This window comes from Chinchilla lanigera, unplaced genomic scaffold (assembly GCF_000276665.1).
Source record: "Chinchilla lanigera isolate Chin_1 unplaced genomic scaffold, ChiLan1.0 scaffold00008, whole genome shotgun sequence".
Lineage (NCBI taxonomy): Eukaryota > Metazoa > Chordata > Mammalia > Rodentia > Chinchillidae > Chinchilla > Chinchilla lanigera.
Window position 1 is genome coordinate 24,752,269 of NW_004955409.1, and position 23,423 is coordinate 24,775,691.

The following is a 23,423-nucleotide window of genomic DNA, read 5'->3' on the forward strand; positions in this document are numbered from 1 at the left end:
GCTCAGCGGCAAAGCGCCTGCCTGGCAAGCGCAAGGTCGTGAGTTCGGTTCCCGGTACCGGAGAAAAACCAAAAAAAAAAAAAACCAAAAAAAAAAAAAAATGGAAAGAGCTGGGGATGTGGCTCAGTGTGATAGTCACACTGGACTTTTTAAGGATGAGTGGCAGAAGAGAGCTCATGAGAACTTTCAGGGCAAAGGGCCTGTGGGGAGTAGCTGTTTTCTGTGGATTTCCTTAGATAATCAAGTTCAGGCACCAATGACTCCAATGGTTACAGGCACAAGCCAAGAGAAATCTTACAAAATTCTATGCTGCTCCCTGCTTGCTGCTTCTTTGAGGTCAGTCAATTTTCTGAAGGAAAAAAAAAAAAAACTGATTTTTTTTGTTTTTGTTTTTTGACTTTCTTTTCTGACCCAACTGTCTCTTCCCTGAGGTTTGCCTTGTTCCACGGGGGTTGTCATTCCTTTGTACCTCCACTCTTCCACCTGCCGTAGAATTTATCAACAGTATTGACATTTCCTTTTTAGACAGTGAGTTTCATGAGGACAGAGAGATAGTTAACTTTCCCTTGGTTCTAGTCCTACTTCATTTCAGAATGCCTGTACAGAATAGGTGATTAATAAATATAAGCATGAGTAAATTTGCTGGCCTTGTATTTGATCCTTCACTTTCTATCTCCAAGAAAGCCGAAACTTAAGCAATTACTTACACTTCTTAAGTTTACAGAGCTAGAATATAATTCAGGAGGAGGTAGTGTTTGAATTGAGCCTTGAAGGATAAGTAGAATGTCAAAAGGGAAAGATGGACAGAACTTTCGATTGGAAACAAGTGTATGAATAAAGCACAAAACCAGCAAAGCAGACAGTATATTTAGGGACTGGCTGTTGTTTACTTTTGTGGTTGTAAAAAGGATTGTGCAGAGGTGTAGTAGAAGACAGCATGAAATAAAGGTTAGAGTAATAGTGGTACGTAACAGTCATTGAGCATTTAATACATATCAACAAGATTCTAAACACTTAAATGTAAAAAATTACATTTATAAGTGGCTGACAAAAGCCCATGATTTAAAAACTGTAAAGGACCAGAAGCATATACAATGAAGATAAGATTTCCTCTCATGCTTCTTTCTCTACCTCATTTCCCCTCTTCTGAGGGAACCACTACTGTATTTTTTGTGTATCCTTCTAGATATACATATTCTCTGTGTATGTAACCATGTGCATATATATATATTTTTATACAAATGGTCATATACTAATACACTGCTATATTGCTTGCTTTTTGGTCATTTTCAGTGTGTTAGAGATTTGCTTATGCAATGTATTGGTATTATGGCATGGATTCATTTTTTTAACTGCTTCTTAGTATTCCATGGTATGGATTTCCTATATCTACTTAAAGAGTTCCTTTCTAGTAAACAGACATTTAGGATATCGTAAATCTTTTGCTATGAAAATCAACTACATTAAATGTCCTCTGTAAGTACATGTGAAGGTTAATTCCTAAAAGCAGAATTAATAAGTTAATAGAAATATCTCTCTTATCTTTTTACACTTTTTACAAATTTGTTCCCCATAGAAGTTATACTACTTCATACTCTTACCTGCAATGTATTATCAAATGTTCTGGTCTTTGTTGACTTCAACAGTCAAAACTAGAATTTCACTGTTGTTTTAATCTTTATTTCTCTTGTTAATAGTAAAGTGAACATTGCTTGGTGTAGAAGTACAATGAAAGTTTAGTTGATAAACACATAAATGCAAATTCATAATATATTTATTTAAATTTAATTTAAAACATGTATTTTATAAAAATAATAAAAAGAAAATAAAAATTACTTGATATAGTTTTCTTTCTATAAATTGTGTTCATTTCCTGTTTTTAAAATGCTTCTTTGTCAACATTTTATGGCTTCTTTATGTATTAGGAAATGAGCTTCTTAAGTGTTACATAATTTACAAGTTTTTTTCTTGATTTGTCATTATTCTTCTGATATTATCTAGAGATTTTTAATGCTTTTAGTTTTATTTCAGAAAATTTCAAATATACACAAAAATAGAATTTAATCATTGCTTTCTAAATACTTAACAATATCAATATATACACAAGCTTAATTTAGTAGTATCCTTCTCTACACCATTTTTCTCTGTCTACCTGTATGAATTATTTTTAAAATAAATATATCACCTTATGGTATTTTTTTCTATGATCACAATAGCCCCGCAATGAATTCATTTTTTTGGTAATCAGATTTATTAGTGTTTCATTTTATGGTTGCTGGCAGGTAGATAATCATGGAAATATATATAGATGCAACATACCTTTGAGCTGAGTAACATCTTAAGAGGAAAACTGAGCCATAGAGAAGTTAGGATACCTTGCCTAAGGCAGCACAGCTGAAAATGGTAGGGCACAGGACCAAACATGAATGTGCGCACACACACAAACACACAATCACACACAAGCTTCGTGAATCGCCTCCAGGGACTTGTCTTCATTCTGTCATCGCCACATGACACCAACAAACATGCTTTCAGTGATCGCGAACCTAAATTGGATGCTTACCAGGTTTGTTGCCATTCAGTTCCCTAGAGAACAGTGCAGTTTGATTATATTTGTATTTGTAGGCAGGTGAAGATGACCTATTAATCAATACATGTAAAGGCTAAGAGGTAAGCTATATTATCCAGGTTCTATAACAAAGTTTATGCTAATTTAACCTGACCTCTAGCATGCTAGGTTAATATGATTTAGATTACATGTATCATTTTTAGAAATTAAGGTTTTTGTTGCTGGTTTCTTCTGACATTTCTGAACTATGACGTGAAATGCAATACTTCTCCAACAAAGAAAGTAATTCTCACTAGTGAGGGTAATTAATGGTTATTTGATCATATTACAGCATAGAAATGATGTTTTTGCCACACAATAGGTTTCCTAATTGGTGATCCAAAGATGACCACATTCATTTTCTGCCCATAAAGGTTCCCCACTGTGCAGAGCATTATCTCTTAATACACTGATAGCACCAAATGATGGTCATAGCCAGTAAGAAAATTAATTTACAATGCTTCAACAATCATTATAAAAGACCTAATAATGCTAATTTAGGTGTAGGATTAGTCATCTAATTAGTTAATTAAATAGGACCTCGCTGCTAGTCTCCTACAATGGCACATATTGTGCTGTAGGTGTCTGGTGGAAAATAGCAATGCTCAGGGAAGGTAAATGAATACATATGAACCCTCACAAATGCATGTGATGTTTATAGCTATGAAAGCACAGCAAAAGCAATTGCTCTACTCAAAATCAGAACCAAACAGCCAATTTTAAATACTTATTATTTTGTTCCTATCTTATGGAGAAAAGATTTTGCTGGTCTGTTTGCTGGTTTTACAGTTGCTCAAAATGTTTTTAATTCCTGACTTGATTTCTGAAGTGCAAAATGCTCTCACAAATGTATTGCCCTTTGGTTTTCCTTAAAAGAAAGTAATCAAATCACTGCCATCTGGTTGAAAATTAACAATATCTCCATCTCTTTAATCTCTGTTAGTTCCAGTAGTTATATCTAATTTATAAAACTTGTGTGTACATATAGGCCATAAACAAAAAATGGTGGTTGCTTATTTTAATTAGTTGGTCTAGCTGGTGGTCCCAAATAGTGGGGGATTCAGAGACCTAGTTATTTCTGCTCTTTCAGCTTTTGTTATTTCACACTAATAGGTTTTTGTATTTTTAGTCTGTCTTCATGTGAGAAGTACCCTGTCCCTTCAGTGGGTTGAGCTACTTTTCCCTAGACCCTGCCAGATGTCCTGATTCTTTTTTAAGGGGTGGAAGCAATAGGGTGTGGGAGAGCACTGGGACAACCGGAATATCACATATTTCTTATTTGAATGCGAATCATCACTTAGAAAGAACATCGTTACCAATAGGATGAAATATTCTTTTTCTAACTGCCAGCGTGGCATAACTAATTTAAAATGTTTTCTGTTGTAAAGTAGGAAATGGTTTCTTTTCTTTAAAAAAAAGTGTTGAACAGGATTACAATAAGAGCTACCTAATGATTAAATGGAAGTTCAGCATTTTCTTACAGAGTTTACAAAAATCACAGTAGATTTTCTCGCTGTCAATTCAAATATTCATAGGTCATCTATTCTGGCCTTCTGCCACAGTGAACCTATAGTTCCATATTTTAAAATATTAATTAACTTTTAAACATAAGTCCTTTACCTCTGGATGCAGTGCTGACTGTATGAGAGAAATAACAAGACTGAGGTGAAGAATGGTGTTTCTTGGAATAGGTATTGTTTGCCAAGCTGTATCCAAGAGCCCTACAGAAAGTAGAAAAAGACATTATAGAAGAGTGAGCAGACATTTTTACAAGGTCATTTCATTCAGACTGGAAAGTGGCCAGCACAATGTCATTATTTACAACAGAATCTGGGAGCACTTGAGGAAATTACAGACCATTTAGTTTTGATTCCATTGTGGGGGGCAAAGTCTTAGGAAGTATTTTAGGAGATTAAATGGGGAACACTGAAAAAAGCACAGCTTGATTAAGGATGGCCAGTGCAGTCTCTGGAATGAAAAAGTCATGCTCCAATAATTTTTTGACTTCTTTAAGAAGTGAATGCCAAGAAAAGCAAATGAATACCTCAAAATTCTCTATTCTAAATTTCCAGGAGATGTTTGTTAAAGTTTTGCTTGACAACTTAGCACACACAAAGAAGTGGTTTTTAAAATTGAAGAAATGGAGAAGACAAAGACTAACTATACATTAACTTGTTTCTACAAAGAGAAGGAATCCGGGAAATAAATTGTAGACCCAGATGGATTTTACTAAGACAAAAACAGTACAATAGTCTGAGTTGACTCCATTGTATTTGCCCCTAGCATCAACACTATATTTGTGTGCATTTATGATGTAGCTGGACAGAATTTTTCTATGCAGAAATAGGAAAAATGGAAATCCATGACTTTCAAGAACATATAGTCTAATAAAAGTAACACTTAATTAGATACATCTAAGTAGACAAAGAACTAAACAAACATAGAACAGAAACTTAATAAAATTGACTCAGACTGCTAGTAATGAGGAAAACATGTTGATTTTTAAAATTCAGGACTAGTAATTTTAGAGCTTCTTATTGGATGTAAATCTATTTGGTGGAGGTGCAAACCCTACACCCATCAAAGGAATACCAGGCCAGGGCATTTTGGGGGCATGGAAATGATCTACCTGGGAGGTCATCCAGATTTCCAGTCTAAATGGAGGGTAAGAGGGAGATGATCCTACAAGGGTTATCTGTAACTACCCATGAATAGTGAGTTAACTAAAAATGAATAAGGGATAGAACAAAAAACTGAGTAGATGTAGGGTACTGGGTTACAAGCCCTCTAAATAAGTCCTTTCCAATTCTAAAATTCTATAGTCTCCTAGGGAATTTCCACGGAAGTTTTTCTGGTTATACAAGAAAGATTTTCCAATAAAGTGACTGGGGGATGTATAACATCCTCTAGCAGGCAAGATTGCTGATACAATAATACGGGAGAAGAACTCACTATATGGCTGACATTTATTGAGCATTTACTGTGTCCTGAGCACTATGCTAAGTATCTAACATGCATGATTCACTTACTTTAATCCTTTCCAAAACCTAATAATAGGCAATTTTTATAATTATCCCCATTTGGTAGTTGGAGAAAGTGAATTAAGAGAGGGAATATAACTGGCCTAAGCTGGCAAATAAAAGTGACTACAGCCAGCTAGTTTAAACCACTCTATGAACATGGCCCCATTCATCTGATCATGACTTATTTGAGGTGCTTGATTAAAAAAACAGATATTCTACAATCCTCCTGTGCAGCTTCTAGGAAGTAGATTCTAGGATGGGGCCTGAGAAAAAAAAATATTTGCAACTCCCACAAGTGAGCTATAGGATAAGCCCTGTATGAAAAACATTGCTCTAATACCATAATGCTTGCCAGGGACCCAGGTCTGTATATCCCAAACCTAGCAAATGCTGGAACTAGAAGGTTAAGTGATGGTGGGCACAGAATATTCCCTGTAGAGAGTGCTGTGAAACTAGACCCCCACAGCAGCATCCCTTCAGCTATCTATCTGCCTTCAAAGCACGCTCAGCCCCCTCGGCTTAAAACAAGTTCTTTGATAAACCACAGTTCAGAGAATCAGACTCAGCATTCTCCTCTTTAAAATTCTTTCACCAAGTAAAAGCAATAAGACAAATGGAATCATGTGCATATACATAGGAAATAATCTCTTTTGGCCAAAAGGGTTGGGAGATATGAAATAGAACAGTGACCTTAAAATATCTTAATTTTACAGTGATTAGACTTGGTTAATACTTTGAACAGTTATTTTTTTCACCTTTTTTGCTTTTGTTAACTGAATGTTTAAATAGATGCATAGGCTTTTTTGACATGAACAGTGAGTAAATTATAATATGCAGTCTACTTTTTGGTACAAGAACTCTGAAAAGATAATGTGTTTAATTAGAACTTCAAAGAGCTGCTAAGGTATCAACACACTCTTCGAAGGATCCAGGGGAAAACTACCAATTATGCATCCAAATAAAGATACTCATAATAGACTAGGCTTTATTAGTGTTCACACGTCAATCAACTCAACAAACATTTTTGAGCCCTCTACTGTATATCAGGCACTAGGGCTATGATCTATGGGGAATACAAAACTAAATACAATAGTTTCTGTCTTAAAGAAACTTAACATCTAATAAATGAGATAAAACATGTACAGAGATGTCTGTAATATGCGTTCTAAATATTATGACAAAGTATAACTGAGTATTCAGAGAGTTAAGATTACTTCAGATTCTGATAATTCCTTAGGGAATAAATGACATTTGAGAAAAGACTAGAAAGATGGGCAGGATTTGGCAAAGAGAGCTTACAAAATTCTTATTCTGAAACTTTATGGTCTTCTGTAAAACAAGAATAATAATAGTTTTCACTGGCTTCTCCACAGTAATATTTACAAGGTCAATCCAGCTTCATGGATTGTTCAACAGTGGTAATAGTTATTTCTAAAAAGTTGTACATAATTGACACTACCTATTATTAATTCATTTTTAAAACATCTTCATGGGGGCTAAGGATTTAGTTCACCGACACAGGCCTGCCTGGCAAGTGCAAGGTCGTGAGTTCAATTCCCGGTACTGGAAAAATAAAAATAAAAATAAAAAAATAATAAAATAAAATATCTTCAGTGTCATATTTCAAAGGACTTCAGAATGATAAAGCATAAGTTTTATTATACAGAACCCAACAAAAGTATGCCATAAATACAAATGTACCATGTACCTGTGTATGAATGCCTGGTTATTTGCATACTAGTTGCTATGTGTTGAAGTGAGCCAGATAAGTTCGTTTCTGTGAGAACAAGTTAAGGAGTATACTGTCATCTTCTTCACTTATTCAGCTAAAATGTCTCATCTTTCTTGACTTTTCTGGTATTACTCACCTAGTTTGGCCCATATCACTTCATATCTAGAGTACTATATATTTCTTACAACTGATCTTTTGATGTCTACATAATCTCTCTGATGTTACTTTTTACAAACCATCATCTGACTAATTTTCCTAAAGCAGTATTCTATTCATGTCACTTTGCTCAAAAGTCCTTCGGTGACTTTCTCTGCTCTCCAAAGAAAATACAGTCTTCAGGGTCTGCCATTTTGGACTCTTTATGACCTGGACCTAACTCACTGGTCCAGACTCAAATCCTATGACATTCCTATGCCTGTACCTTTGCACCTCATGTTGAGTAAAACAGTCAGTCCTCATCTATATATAGAAACATATATATTAATCATCCCTCACTGCTTAACTAGCTCAACTCCAACCCTCTACTGACTTTCTGTCCATACAGTTTAGCACATAGTTGAGAACACAGCTATATTCACTAGGACAAGTAACATTACCTTCTTATAATACATTATTTTTTCTTGCACAAACCTTTGCTTAGTTTAGGTACTCAATAACTTGTTTTATTATGTATATATTCATATATATCATTTAATATTTATTAACTACTATGTTTCAAGTGCTACTTAAATTCTTTTCATGCATTATCTAGATATCTTCTCAATAACCTTCTGGAGTAGGTACTTTCATTATTCCCATTCAGGGATGAGCAAACTGAGGCACAGAGAGTGACTGCCCAAATTCATACAATTAGCAAACTGGACTTCAATAGTTTTACTCCTGATTCTCTTAGTGATTCTGAATGTTGGCTCCAATATTTTTAAGGTTGTTTACAATCTTTAGAGATCTTTAACTTTGAGAATAAAAGAAAAGAAGAAGAAAAACTAGCAAAATATATCATGCACAGGTACAAAGTTCCTATGATGAATGTTATCATCACGTATATCTAAAATGTACCAATGAAATTTTTTAAAAAAGTAATTGTGAGGTCATAGATCCCACCAAGAGTAGGAATGAAAAAACAATAATGCCTTGACCTTGCATGATTTTCAATTTATCTTCACAATCTATTGATACGGTTGGAATTATCCTCCCTTTCTAGAAGTGGAAACTGAAGCTTAGTGACAGCCCTGAAGTTTTCTAGTGAGCCTTAGGGTGAGGATTTGAACACTAAGTGTCATTCTTCCTCAGCTCTGTAGAGTCATAGCAATATATCCCTACAGTAAAAACAAGGGTAAGTAGATGTCAATAATTGGGAGCCAGGGATATAGCTCAGTGGCACAGAGCCTGCCTGGCAAGCACAAGATCATGAATTCAATTCCTGGTTCCAAACAACAAAAAAAAATTAAAAAAAAAATTGGGAATATGGTCCAGGTGCTTTTTATGAAGAGCATGTGGCACTGGTGCACTCCTGGTGCCGACTGGCCACCCAGCAATGTGGTTTAAGGAATGAAACAGGGAAGTTGCAACCACTGAGTTCCAATATGGCTTTTCTTATCTCCCCTGCCATATCCAAATTCATACTAGTTTCAGGGAGAAGAATTTGTTTCTCACATTCTGGGAGATGCCTCTGTTTCAGTCCTGGTCAGCCCACAGAAGAATCTGAGTGCAGGTTACTTGGGAGATGATCCTAGGAGGCAGGAGTGGTGAGAGGAGGACAGGGAAGGAGAAGTCAATCAAACGTGTTACCAAGGTGACTGCTGGCAAAGGTGACTTTGTTATACCTGGAGCTTTGAGAAATCTACAGAAAACCTGCCAGAACTGCACACTTCAAAAGCAAAAGGCAAGAATATCTGTCCACTGCCCTCCTACTCCATTGGCTGAGTGCAGTGGAGGCATTAATCCCTCCACTTCTAGGCTGTCTTTACAAGTGGTTCCAGAATTTTTTGTGGCTTTGGAGAAGATTCTGGGGCAGAAAGCTGAAAAATACCTTCTTACCTGAGATGGAACCTTGCCAGCCACAGTGTGAAATTGCATCAGCTGTCCCTCACAGTCTTGGCTGTCATCAGAGATAGTGAGAGAACACAACAGAGGAGAGACCAGACACTCTTCTTACACAGCTGAATTTAACCCGAAGAATATTTAAATCTCCAGGAGCCACCTGGGGAGTTAATTCTTTGTATCATAACTCTCTAGCAATATCCTAAATAAATCTCTGGGTGCTAATTCTGACTCTTTATCATTTAAAAAGTATGACCAGTATAGCTTATATCAAACTAGCCCAGTCCTAAATTTACCAGCTTGGATAGCTGAAGTTTCTTAGATTTTATGATAAATGCCTGAGGATACCATTGAAAGATAATAGTTAAAATGAATAAACATGTGGAAAAGTTAACCAAGACTTAAATAAAACTGACAAAATTTCAAGTAGCACTAGGAGTTTTTTCTTATAACTCTAATCTGGGTTTAGTTGTAGTCATGTAGTAATAAAAAGGTTAAGTATTAGAGTAAGATAACTGACTGTGAAACTCTGTATTGATCAGCTACTGCTACAAAAATGCTGTATAACGAATGACTCTAAAATTTCAATGACTTAAAACAAGCATATATTTCTCATATACTAAAAGTTTGGTCAGAATGTGATAGGGTTTAGCTAGGATTAGATTCAACTGGCTTCAGGCTATGAATCAGGCGCAGGTCTACTCATGTTTCTCTTTATTTTCCTCAGAATAATGGCTATTCTGGTACATTCTTTAAATGGCAAACAGTACAGGTACATGAAAGAAGCTGATTCATACAAGTACACTTGATTATTGTTTCACATCAGTTCTGCTCATATACTTTTGGGCAAAGCAAGGTGCACAACCAATCTTAGCATCAGTGGGATGAGGAAACACTGTGCCTCCTCTTGCAGGAAGCAGTGAAAAGTAACATGACAAAGGAAGGCACTGAAGAACTGAAACTGATAACCCAATCTACTTGATTTATGCAGCGGGGAGAGTGATACTGCATATGCTTTAGCATGTGTTCTGAAGTGGCTACAACAGCGCTGGCACATAGTAACTGATCACCAAATATTAAGTCCCTCTCTTATCTACCTCCTCTAACCTGAAGAGGAAAACATAGGGAACCAAGACTTAGTCAGCTGTGTCTACATGACACCAAAATATTTCTTTAATTAATTAGAAAAATGGCCAGTCATGTAAGGCAATGTAAAGGAAAAAAACCACTTTCCCTAATTTTTTTTCATTCTTGAGCATCTTAAGGTTTATAACTACCATATTTTTTCCTCCATAGCTGAAAACAACCATTAAAGTCAGGAAAATAGCACTGATGAACTGCTACCATCTAATTCTCAGGTCCCATTCAAGTTTCCCCAGCTGTCCCAAGGACACAGTTCAGTGTCATATAATTCATTTGTTGTCATATTATTTTAGTTTAATCTAGAGCAGTTTATCAGTCTTCCATTGACTTTCATAACTATATTGCTTTTCTATACTGTATAATAATAAATTGCCATAAAATTAACAACTTAAAATAACACATAAAAGTTTCTGTGGATCAGGACTCCAGACATAGCTTAACAAGCTTTATGCTTCAGGGCCTCACCAAGCTATGAATTGCTCTATTATTTTCAAACTTACTGTAGGAGAAACTCCCCTCAAATGAATCCAATCAAATTGTGCCTCCTTTGAAGAAATAGTTTCTAACATCACAGTTTGATATTTGTTCTGAGCCTATATGGGCTTCTACTAGCCATTTTATTCCCCTTTTTGTGGAACTAGACAGCCTACAGTCTTGCTGCATCTTCATTAGATTCACAAACTTCTTTGCAACTGACTTTGCCTTTCTACTGTTCTTGAAATCACTCTTTTAAAATTTTATTTTATTTTATTTTATTTTGAAGAGCAAAAAGCAATAAAAATGATGATATAAAATTGTAAAACAAAGTGGTAGAAAATTAACAATAGTTAATATATTGCATATTGTTACCTTCAAAGCAGTTGCTCAGATTACAAGATCAGGTATGCAAAATTGATGAAACAATTTAAGCACAAACCATTTTTAATGAACAAATAGAAATTAGTAGTATAATTATCTTAGCTATCTTGTGTGTGTGTATATATATATTCTTTTCCCTTCCTTCTTTTCTCCTTTTCCCCATCACAATTGTCATTTCCTTTGGAGTAGTTTCTTTCCTTTTCATAATATCTATTTTGCATTTTGGATCTTGTTTACTCTTTCAGTTTCTTACACTAGGGAGACAATATGATGTTTACACATGTGAGTCTTGTGTATTTTGCTTATAAGTATGGTCTCTAGTTGTATTTATCTACCTACAAAAACCTTAAGTTTTCCTTCTTTATAGCTGAGTAGTACTCAGTGTATAAAAATACCACGACTTTTTTATCCATTCCTCAGTTAATGGGCATTTGGATTGTTTCCAAGATTTAGCTGTTAAAAGACTTAAGAATCAATCTAACAAAGGAAATAAAAGATCTATACATTGAAAATTACAGTACTCTGAAAAAGGAGATTGAAGAAGATATTAGGAAATGGAACAATATCCCTCGCCCATGCATAGGAAGAACAAACATTGTGAAAATGGCCATATTCCCAAAATTGTTATACAGATTTAATGCAATCCCAATCAAAATATCATTTGCATACCTCACAGATCTAGACAAAATATGCCTAAAATTCATTTGGAAACAGAAGAGACCTAGAATGGCAAAGGCAATCCTGGGCAACAAAGGCAAGGCAGGAGGCATCACAACTCTTGACTTGAAATTATACTACAAAGCTACTGTGATAAAATCAGCATGGTACTGGCAAAAGGATCAGTGGAATAAATTAGATGATGCAGACACAACTACAAACACATTCAGCCACCTTATCTTTGAGAGAGGGGTCAAACATATGCATTGAAAGAAAGATAGCCTCTTATAATATGGGTCCTTCTAAAATGGGTGCTTCTAAAACTGGCATCCCCCATGCTAAAGACTAAAACTAGACCCATGTGTATCATCATGTACCAAACTAAATGAATCAAAATAGATCAAAGATCTAAGTATTAGAACAGAAATACTAAATCTACTGGAAGTGAAAGTAGGTAGAAATCTTAAAAACATAGGGTAGGTAGAGAATTTATGAAGAAAAACCAAACTGAATGAGAAGTACTTCAAAGAATCAACAACTGGGATTTCATCTTATTGAAAAATTTTTACAGATCTAAAGAAATCACCAACAGAGTGAAAAGAAAACCCACAGAATGGGAAAAATTTTAGCCAACTATTCCTCAAAGGACTTCTGTCTAGAATGTATAAAGATTAGAAAAAATTAGACACCCAAATTCAAAGACCCAACCCAAAAGTTGGCATATGATCTCAATACACACTTCTCAGATGAAGAAATACAAATGGCAAATAATTATATGAAGAAACCTTTTAAAAACTTTTATTACTACATATTTACAGTACATAATGACTACATTCACTATGGGGGATTGGTACATGTGCATAACACATTTCAATTTCTTTATTTTTGTCCCTCCCCCTTTATTTTTCCAGCATCAGATTCATTTATTTATCTTATAAAACCTTGTACTGTAAGGTAATTGCCATATATGCAGATTGAAAATCAGACTAACAGGCCAAAGAACATATAAAACATGTAAAGCAACTGCACTCAGTCACCAAGTCAAGGCACACTTTCAGATACATTATCTGCACTGGATTACAATGCCTTTTTTTCTTTCTCTTTTTTTCCTATTGTCTGTCTTTTATTTGAGCTTCTGTCTCAGAGTTACTTTACTTAACATTATGGTCTCAAAGTATATCCATTTCCCTACAGTATGTATACATACCACATTTTTAACCCACTCATCTGTTGATGGACATACAGGCTATTTCAAAATGTTAAGCTTAAACTTTTCCATATTCTGTGGCAAATGATTTCAGTTCCCTTGGGAAGAGACTAGGAACTATGTAGTTTGTGACCTGACTCTCTCCTCAGAAAAAAAAGAAGTAGAGTGAGGACTCTAGAATTGGGAGGAGGGAAGATGGTAGGCTTTTCTCTGCTTGATACTCAGGCTCTAGGAACTGAGTGCTTGATGTAGAGGCCCAGCCTGAGGTCCTATCAGCTTGTTTTTCCTAGCATACATCCACCATTACAGGAGCCAAGGAAAGGCCTATCGGGATTCCGGTACTCTACTCACCATAGCAAAGGGAAAGCCTCTATCTGCCTCTATAAGTACAGGCTAAGCAGGAGGGAGATGCCCCCAATTCTCAATTTTACTTATCTTGGATTAAGCGTCAGCAAAAGGTGCTGGAGGGAGGATGAGACATGCTTCAGCCTTGCTCCTCTCATGAAGGAAGCCTGCCACCTGGGATCTAGGGAAAGAGGGAGCCCTGGGGTCTTGGCTGGAGTCTCTGCCTCAGGGATTTAGAGGAGAAGAGGTAAAGAGAGGTCTTGGTTCAAATACCATAGCCAGTCAGCTTTTTTACCTAATTTTCATACATTTTCCTTAGTGATCTTTCTTCATTTGACTATTTGCCCATGGAACCTTTGAGTTGAAGTTCTCTGAAGAAGCTGTGTCTCTATGGGAGACCCTACAGCATGCATGGCCCTCACTAAGTAGAACACTGTGATTATGGAGAGATATAACATTGTAGGTTGAAAGCCAAAATTATCTCTGGACCTTTAATAGCCATTTTCCTTAGTTTTGTATCCAGCTCAGCAGTCTCATGACTATTATGTAAGCTGAAGTGTATTACTAAGCTTAGCAGACTTATAACCTCTACCAACTTGAAAGTGAAAAATGCTGTAAGATGATCTCTAACACATAAGAGAAGAGATTTCCCTGCTTTGCTATAGTCTATCTGATGCTCCCTTCAGTGTAATTGGTAAACCTATGACTTTCTTTTGTTCTGTAACTATAAAAATTCATGTAACCTCTTCCATGGTGGAATACGTCATTTAGGGTAACTTGAATCCATGTTTCTAGGCCATAGTCATTTATATTTGGCTCAGAGTAAACTATTTTCTTATTTTCTTTAAATCTGAGTTATTTTCTAATGATAGATCATTTCCATAGGTTTTTCTTTTTTAATTCTGGCAAATTTTACTGAAGAATAGGTCAATAAAACTCTCCATACTGTCATGGTAGAGGTTGGTATCATTAACTAAGCTTAACTTCTTAACTAGCTGGATTGTTTTGAGTAGAGATGGCCTACCGTCCATATACTTTTCAGAGTATCTACATATCTAGCTCTTTTGCATTGTAAATAATTGCAGCTCAATTCAAAGAAGCACAGGCTGAAGGCCCATAGCAGGTGTGGATAGTATGTGATTTCTGCTTAATGCTCTGAATGTCAAAGTGAAGAAATAATTGCAGCTTTTCCCGAGGTCTTTCACTACCTGTTCTCTTTGCCTAGAATTCCCTTTCCCATGCATTTGCATGGCTTACTCCTCCCCATTCATGTAAATGTTCAAGAATCACATTTTAATGTTACCACTGTAACAATGAACTCTCCCTTTTTGTACTAGTACCCTTATCCCCATTTTGTTTATTTTTTCTCCCTCCACAACACTCATCAGTCTATGATACTATTTTACTTGTTTGCTCATTGGTCAGAGACTTTTTAAAAAATTTCTATTCACTACTGAAGCTTTAATACCTTAAAGTGTCAAGCACATATGAGCATTAAAATTCATTCTGATAATATCTTTGGCTTCTAATATGTATTAACTCTTCTAAAATTGACATGAGAACATTAACAGTAAAAAATTAATAAAAATTAAAATTAGTGACAATCTTCCCAGTTTCCAGACATGGAAACTGAAGTAGAGCAAAGTCAGATACACCCAGGCCATGGTAAAAGCTGAATTTGAACCCAGACTATTTGACTATTTTTTTTTTTATTTTAAAGAGTAAAAGAAGGATAACACAGTACTAGGGGGATTTACCAAATTACAAAGTGATAGGACATTATCAATGTCTTTTACCTATATAATTTCTCAGGAAAACAAATAGACAAGTAATAGTGAGTTACAGACAAAAATGGTAGGAAATTATCAATGGTTGTTGTTTGAAGAAACTGGTTTCTTCAAAGTGGTTTCTAGGGAAAACAAATAGAGCTATACATGAGTGATCAGTTAAATAATCATTGACTATTCTCAATGGTTGTTGTTGGAAACACATAGTAATAAACATACATCCATTTATGATATAGCGTAGGAACAATAAAAACATTACAGAGTTATGGACAGATTGGTAGGAAATTATCAATGGCTGCTGTAATACGTGTTGGTATCTTCAAAGTGGTTTCTCAGGAAAACAAAGATATGCAAGAAAGATCTAACAAGTAGTTACAGCCTAAGGGTTGTGAAAAATAGCGGATTACCTCCTCACCAGTGACTCCTTTCACTGAGGTGTGACGGCGGAAGGAAGGCCAGGATTGAAAAGGACCAAGAGATTAGCACCAGTGTCCAGTAATAGGCTGTTTACTTTTTCCTCTATAGTCATGATTACCTGGGGCTCCTCCTTGGAGATAACGGTCTGGCCAGAGGGAGAAGGCAGAGTATGCCCTAGGCCCCTTCATTCCTGTTGGACCAACTGGTAGGAGGGGTCTGAGCTCTGGGGCCTTCACTTCAGAGGGCAGTCCGACCTCTAGTGGTCACCTTTATAGTCAGGGCATGGCCCAGAGGGCTTCTTAGGGCAGTCCCTCCTGAGGTGGCCTGGCTTTTGACAGTGGTAGCAGATGAATGTAGTCGATGAGTTTTTCTTGGGGCCCACAGAATCAGGCTTAGGGTCTGTTTCTCTTAGTGCTGCAACAAAGGCAGCTATTTTTTCTCGGTCTCTTTGTTTTCTCTCTTTGGCCTCCTCATTACGGCTATAAAATACTGAGGAGGCAATTCTTACTAACATTGCAAGTGAGCTATCTGGGGCAAAAGCCATTTTTGTAGCTTTTTTCTACTATCTGAGGCTGACTGAGTAATAAACTTATCTTTAAGAATAGTTTGTCCCTCTACTGAACTGGGATCCAGGGAAGTATGCTTTCTCCATGCCTCTTGTCTAAGAAAGCAGAGGGGTGTTCTCTCCAGCCTCCCAGTGCATTGGGACCCCCAACCACTTAGTGTTCTTTCCCCACCCATCAACACAGGCGGCAGGAACATGTGAATGAAGTCCTCAGCCCACTATTCAGTCTTAGCACTATCAGATGCAAAATGTCCCAGGCAGGTACCTAGACACGTACCTTCTCCATGAAGGCAGTTCTTCAGAATCTGAATATTGGGCACCCATGTAATCCGTGAAGTCTCAGTGCAGACCTCTCCAGAGCTCCACTTGCTCCTCCACTGCAGCCTGTACAGTTAGGAGAAGAATGGCCTCCAGGGGGTCTCTCCAGGTATTGTGCAAGGTCCTCCTGGTTTCCAGCTAGTGAATGGCTCCCGTGTCCCCAGTCAGCTCAACCTCAGAGTTCTTGGGCATCGGTGCTCTCGTGTTCTCTGAGTCCTTGTTCATCCGCTGCTCCTCCGCTGACTCCGGACCTTTCTGGCTCTCAAGAGCAGGGCCAAGAGCGTCCCGCCATGCGGCATGCTTTCCCAGAGGTTTCTCCATGCCGGGATGGTTCACGCCCGTCTCTGGGAGGGCCTATTGTGTGGGTGCTTCTCTGTGGTGTGGCGGTTCTCGACCTCCCTCGCGGGGGCAGCCGACCCGAGGGCTGGTGCACGTCTCCGCGCCTCTTTCCCGGGCACCTGCTGCCTGTCTTTCCAAGTGCCTGCGTGGCTGGGGGCTGGTTCCGAAAGGGCCCGCATGCCCCAGCCACACGGCCTCCCGGGTGGGCGCCTGCGGCCTGTCACCTCCCGGGTGCCTGCACGGCTGGGGGCTGGTCCCGAAAGGGATGGACTATTATATTAAACTTCCATTCATTCTCTTTCTTCTCATCTTTAGAAACTTGTCTCTTTTTCAGAGCACTAACTCAGTTAATTCCAATTAATATGTTAAAGTACACTGATTAAAACCAGTTAGGCTTATTAAGATTCCAGGATATTCACATTATAATAATGCAGTCTTTTTTTTTTTTTTTTTTGGTTTTCCTCCGGTACCGGGAACCGAACTCACGACCTTGCGCTTGCCAGGCAGGCGCTTTTGCCGCTGAGCTAAATCCCCAGCCCCAATAATGCAGTCTTAAAAATCAAATGTCTTCAAATATCAGGCATGTGAGCTTTCTTTTAAAGTAATATTTCAGATTTTTCTGAAAAACAGAAATTTGAGTGGTGTATCTCAAATAAGAAATGGCCTACCTGCCCTGTTTAGAGGTATCCAGCAATATGCACTGAAATAAATGAGGTGTAATAGCCATGAAATGTACAATTAGTGCACACTTTTACTTTCTAGGAATTATGTAAATGCAGCTGGATATTGCATCAACTAATCTCTATGTAAGTAATCAAGAAACCCCAAAATACTGAAAAGCATATCTTTGAATCTAAATTGAAATGGAAACTTTATAATATATATTAAAATTAACATTCTCATGCTTGGTGAAATAAACAATAGAATTTGTTGTATTAGTGTTCAACTTAATATAAATAAAAATTATAAGATTATACCATTAACTAACTGATAAATATTATCAATGGATATATTTGGGTGGTGGAATTATAGATGATTTAAACATTTATCTGTATTTTTATATATTTAAAATAAATACATGCTTTTAGAGTCAGAAAATAAAAGTGTTAAGGTGTTAGAAAATTCACAGCTTCTGTCCATGTGGAAAAGCTTTAATTGCAAAACATATTAGTAAGCCTATTTATCTCCACATTACAGATGTTTCTAAACAGGTAAATACTTTAACAACTTGTACATTCATTTTACACAGGTACAATTAAGATCTGTTACATCTGAAGCTTACAATGTGAAGAATTCAATAGAAATGATGATTTTCACACATAGAAACTCTTTGTTATAAACTTTGAGACTTTAGTGTGAAAGAGGCTGCAGAACAGAGTGAGAGCGTGGACTCCTCAGCAGTGCACCTCTCATATTAATCCTTAATTTCTTTCCTGACCAGCTGTGGTACAGTGAACAAGCTACTCACAGTCTCTGGGACTTGGTCTCCTTATCCATAAAGTGAAGAGAATTAAAGGAACTAAAGCATTAAGCATTTAGAACCAACCCCTGATATGTAAGCATTCGCTATCATAGTAGGGGGAGTTATTTTATTTACCCTTTTACATTACTTACCACCATCCCTTACATGTAGAAAACATCAGTAAATGATTAGAGGATGAATGCTAAGATTGATTAATTTGAGACTAAGATTAAAGTGAGATATACACAGTCACTGAAACAAAAATTAGAATATTTCTTAAGACTGTCATATGCAAACTCTGTCAACATTTCGTTTTAGTTCTCAACTAAGAGCTCTGGCAAGAAGAAGCCATTTCTAATTTTCCACTTTAGAGATTTTTCCAAGGATAGACAAGTAAGAAACTTAGAATATTTACTAGCCAAGGACTCTGTATCACTACAAGACACTGGCCTTTGGGTTAACTAGAGTCAGATGGGTTCGTCTTCTCAGCTGTTTCTTGCAGGCACCCTCTGCCTTGGTCTTGCTCCTCACACTACCTTTTGTTCTAGTTCTCTCTTGTATGTTGCCTAGGTTCTTCTCCATTGGTGGGAGTGGAGTGAGGGGTTAGGGACAGAACACATGCCTAGCAGAAGCCCTAAATTCACATCCTTAGATCTTCTCAAAAAGAGAGGAGGGAAATTTAAATTCTACCCAACATATTCCACCATCAAGCATGCCAGGGAAGATTTTCATGGGCCCTGCTTAGGTATTTTGCCCATTTTTGGATCAAGCATATGAATACAGAAGAGAATCACCTAAGACATTTATGGGGCTTACTATTATTTGCTTTTCTGTTTGGACTGGCTAAACTATTTAAATGCATTTCATCCTCCTTTTCCTCCTAACAATCAATGTTGCTTCCCCGGGAAGTATAACGTACCATGTGCTCACATTTACTCTTTCCATGACCACCTTTGGGTATTAAAACTGCACTAATGTCTAGTAGTGGGGGAGAAGTGGTTCCCTCAAAAGCATATAGACAGGCAACCCAGACAAGATGCTGCAGAAATGACAAATGTCAGGCTACCACCTCAGTTTGTGTCTACTATATAAAATAACTTAAGAGATTTAGGGAGAAAAATTGTGTAAAACTATGGAATGTATAAATAAGGTAGAGTATAGATACTTAACTAAAAGTATTCAAAAGAAAGAATATCTCAGCTCTTTGGGAGGGTTAGATGCAAGATCATCTAACCTTTCCCACTTCAAGTTTAATCTATAATTCCTCTACTTGGAAAGGAAATAAAGCCCAACAATCTCTTCCTTATCCCTCACTATACCTAATTTTCTATTAAAGCAAAATATTTCTGTTTTGCAATCAATGCAAAATATAGAAATTCATATCTTTTGTCTCCCTGTTGTTCTTAAGAGCCTTCTTGCATTAGCTTGGGAAAGAATGAAGAAGGCTTAGATTAATTTTTGCATGAAACATGGTAAGAATTGATGTACTGAAATATTTCTAAGTCACAGTGATGGACAATTGAAATTGGATGGTTTATATTGGAAATAATCCAAGATTAATGGCTTTTTCATTCTTTAAATAAATTCATGGATTGCCCCAGTGTGGCAGTGCCCATGAGAGGTGTGTAGGTCTTCCCTCCTTCAGACCTCGATTGTGCTGGGAGAGTGGTGCTGGTGAGGGGAGTATAAGTCTGTACTCCTTTCTCCCTCCACTGTCCCCTGGACAGAGGTACCAGTGAGAAGAGTGTAGATCCTTGCTCCTTCAGTCCTCATTGCCCTGGGATGGCACTACTGGCAAGAGGAGTGCAAGCCTGTGCTCCTTCCTCCCTTCATTGTCCCATGGATAGAGGTATCAGTGAGAGTAGTGTAGGTCCAAGCTTCTATCCTTCATTGCCCAAGGATGGCAGGGATGGCAGGGCCAGGATGGTGGACCCACACTCCTCCTTTCCTCCATTACCCAGGACTGTGTTGTTGGTGACAGGGGTATAAGTTCATGCTCCACCCATCCTCAATTGCCCTAGGACAGTCATATTAGTGAGAGGAGACACCCAGAAGAACCAGCACATCCTAGGAAAGCTTGGACATCAGTGATAAGACTATCTAACACTAGAAGTCTAAAAGCATCAACACAGAAAACAAAATAAAATAGAAAATGACAAGATGAAGAAACAAAATGCAATCCAAAATGCCCAGCCAGCCCAGCACAAGTCCAGAACACAAAGAGATTGAGAAAATTTGAAGCCAACAAATGGAACTCTCTGAAATGATATCAGCAGAAGTGAAAAACAAATGGAAAAGGCCATAGAAAAAATAATCTCTAAGGTGCAAAAAGAATGACTATCAAAATAAAAGATATCAAAGCAGACACAGATAAACAAATAGAGGAGCTCAGGAAAATGATGGAAACCATAAATGCCAAATATAGACAAGAGATGAAATCAATGAAACAGATCCAAACAGAAATGCAGGAGATTAGAAACTCCACTGAAAGTATACACAGCAGATTGAATAAAGATGAGGATAAAATATCAGATCTAGAAGACAGAGACATGACCAGCAACCAGGAAAAGGAAGATATCTTCAAAATCACAAAAGACAATGAAAAATTCATCCAACAGCTACAGCAAGAAGCAAAGAAGAACCACATAAGATTGACTGGAATCAGTGAGAAAGCTGGAAACAATGCAAACTCCATTAAAAACCTCTTTACAGATATAATGGCAGAAAACTTACCAAACATGGATAAAGAATTTGACATACAAATAAATGGAGCATATAGAACTCCAAATAGCCATGACCAAAATAAATTGACACCAAGGCATATAATAAAGATTCCGGAAATTCAGCAGAAGAAAAAATATTAAAAGCAGCTAGAGAAAAGAAACGCATCACCTATAAAGGAAAACCCATCAGAATCACAGCACACTGCTCAACAACCCTCAAATAAAGAAAAGCTTGGAGTGAAGTATTCCAGGCCTTAAAGGAAAACAGTCTTCAACCCAGATGGATTTACCCCACAAAACTATCTTTCAAAGTTGAAGAAATAAAATACTTCCATGAAAATGAACAACTGAAGAAATTTATGACCACTGAACCAGCTCTACAGAATGCATAAAATATATTTTAGAAAGAGATAATGAAGATCACAAACACAGGAAAGAAGCCAGCAGGGAGGGCAAACAATTAAATAGAGCAGCAAGACAGGAAATAAACAACAGGGAACTAACATAAGAAAGAAAAGCCAATACATATCAGTTATAACCATCAACATAAATGATCTCAACTCTCCAATCAAAAGAAACAGACTGGCAAAATAGATCAAGCAGCAAGATCCAACAACATGCTGCATTCAAGAAACACATTTAACTCAAACAGAAATTCATAGACTAAAAGTTAAAGGATGGAAAATAATTATCCATGCCACATGAACTCAGAAAATAACAAGAGTAGCTATTCTATTTGTAGACAATGCAAACTTTAAGCCAAAACTGATCAAAAGAGACAAAGATGGACACTACATACTCATTAATGGAAAACTCCAAGAAGAAGAGAAAACAATTATAAATATTTATGCACCAAACACAGGTTTATTTTTTACATAAAACAAATATTAACTGATATGAAAAACCAAGTTAAGCATTAACATACGTGTAGTGTGGGATGGTAATACCCCACTCTCACAAATGGATAGATCAACTAGATGAAAATAATCAACAAAGAAATATTAGAATTAAACCAAGCCTACGGACAAAAGGACTTGGCAGATATCTACAGTGTTCCACCCCAAAACATCAGAATACACATTCTTTTCAGTTGCACATGGACAGTCTCCAAAATAGATCACATATTAGCTGACAAAACATGTTTAGGTAAATGCAGAGGAATTGAAATCATCCCATGCATACTTTCTGACCATAGTGCAAGGAAACTGGAAATCAAGGACAAAGGAAATCACAAAACTATATTAACACATGAAGATTAAACAACACCCTTCTAAACAACCAATGGATCATAAAGGAAATTAAACAGTATGTACAATTAAATGATAATGCTGATACAATATAGCAAAATTTATGGGATACAAAGAAAGCAGTCCTATGAGGGAAATTTAAAGCAATGAACTCACACATCAGGAAACAGAAGGAGCAAGTAAACAACCTAATCCTGAATCTCAAACTTCTAGAAAAAGAGAAAAAACTCAAACCCAATGCTCATACAAGGGAGAAAAATTAGAGAAGAACAGAAATTAATGCAACAGAGACTAAGAAAGCAATACAAAGAATCAATGAACCAAAAGGTTGGTTCTTTGAAAGAATGCATATATTGCATGTCTCTATCTGTTTTCATGAGAAACCACTTTGAAGATATCAATATGTAATACAACAAGCATTGTTAATTTCCTACCACTTTGTTTTTAACTCTGTATTGTCTGTACTGTTCTTTTGCTATTTTGTAAAAGGTTGTCTGTCAATGTTTTCCTCCTTTTATTTTTAAAATAAAAAAAGAAAGAATGCATAAAATCAATGAACCATTAGCCAACCTCATTAAAAAGAGGAAAGAAAAAACATAAATGCAAGCAATTAGGAATGAAAAGAGGGAAATCACAATGAATCTCACAGAAATCCAGGAGATCAATAACTACTATGAGAACATATGTTCTTTGTTTTCTAGGGGGCGGTTTCTTTGTTGTTTTTTTTGAGACAAGGTCTTGCTGTATAGTTGAGGCTGACCCTGAACTACCTAGCCCTCAAACTTGCAGCAACCTCCTCCCTCAGCCTCCCAAGTGCTGAGATTACAGGGGTGGGTGATCATGCCCAGCTGAGAACCTATCTCCTAAAACGATGGAAAACTCAGAAGAAATGGACAGATTCCTAGACACAATTGAACTGCCAAAACTAAATCAAGAAAATATAAAAATTCTA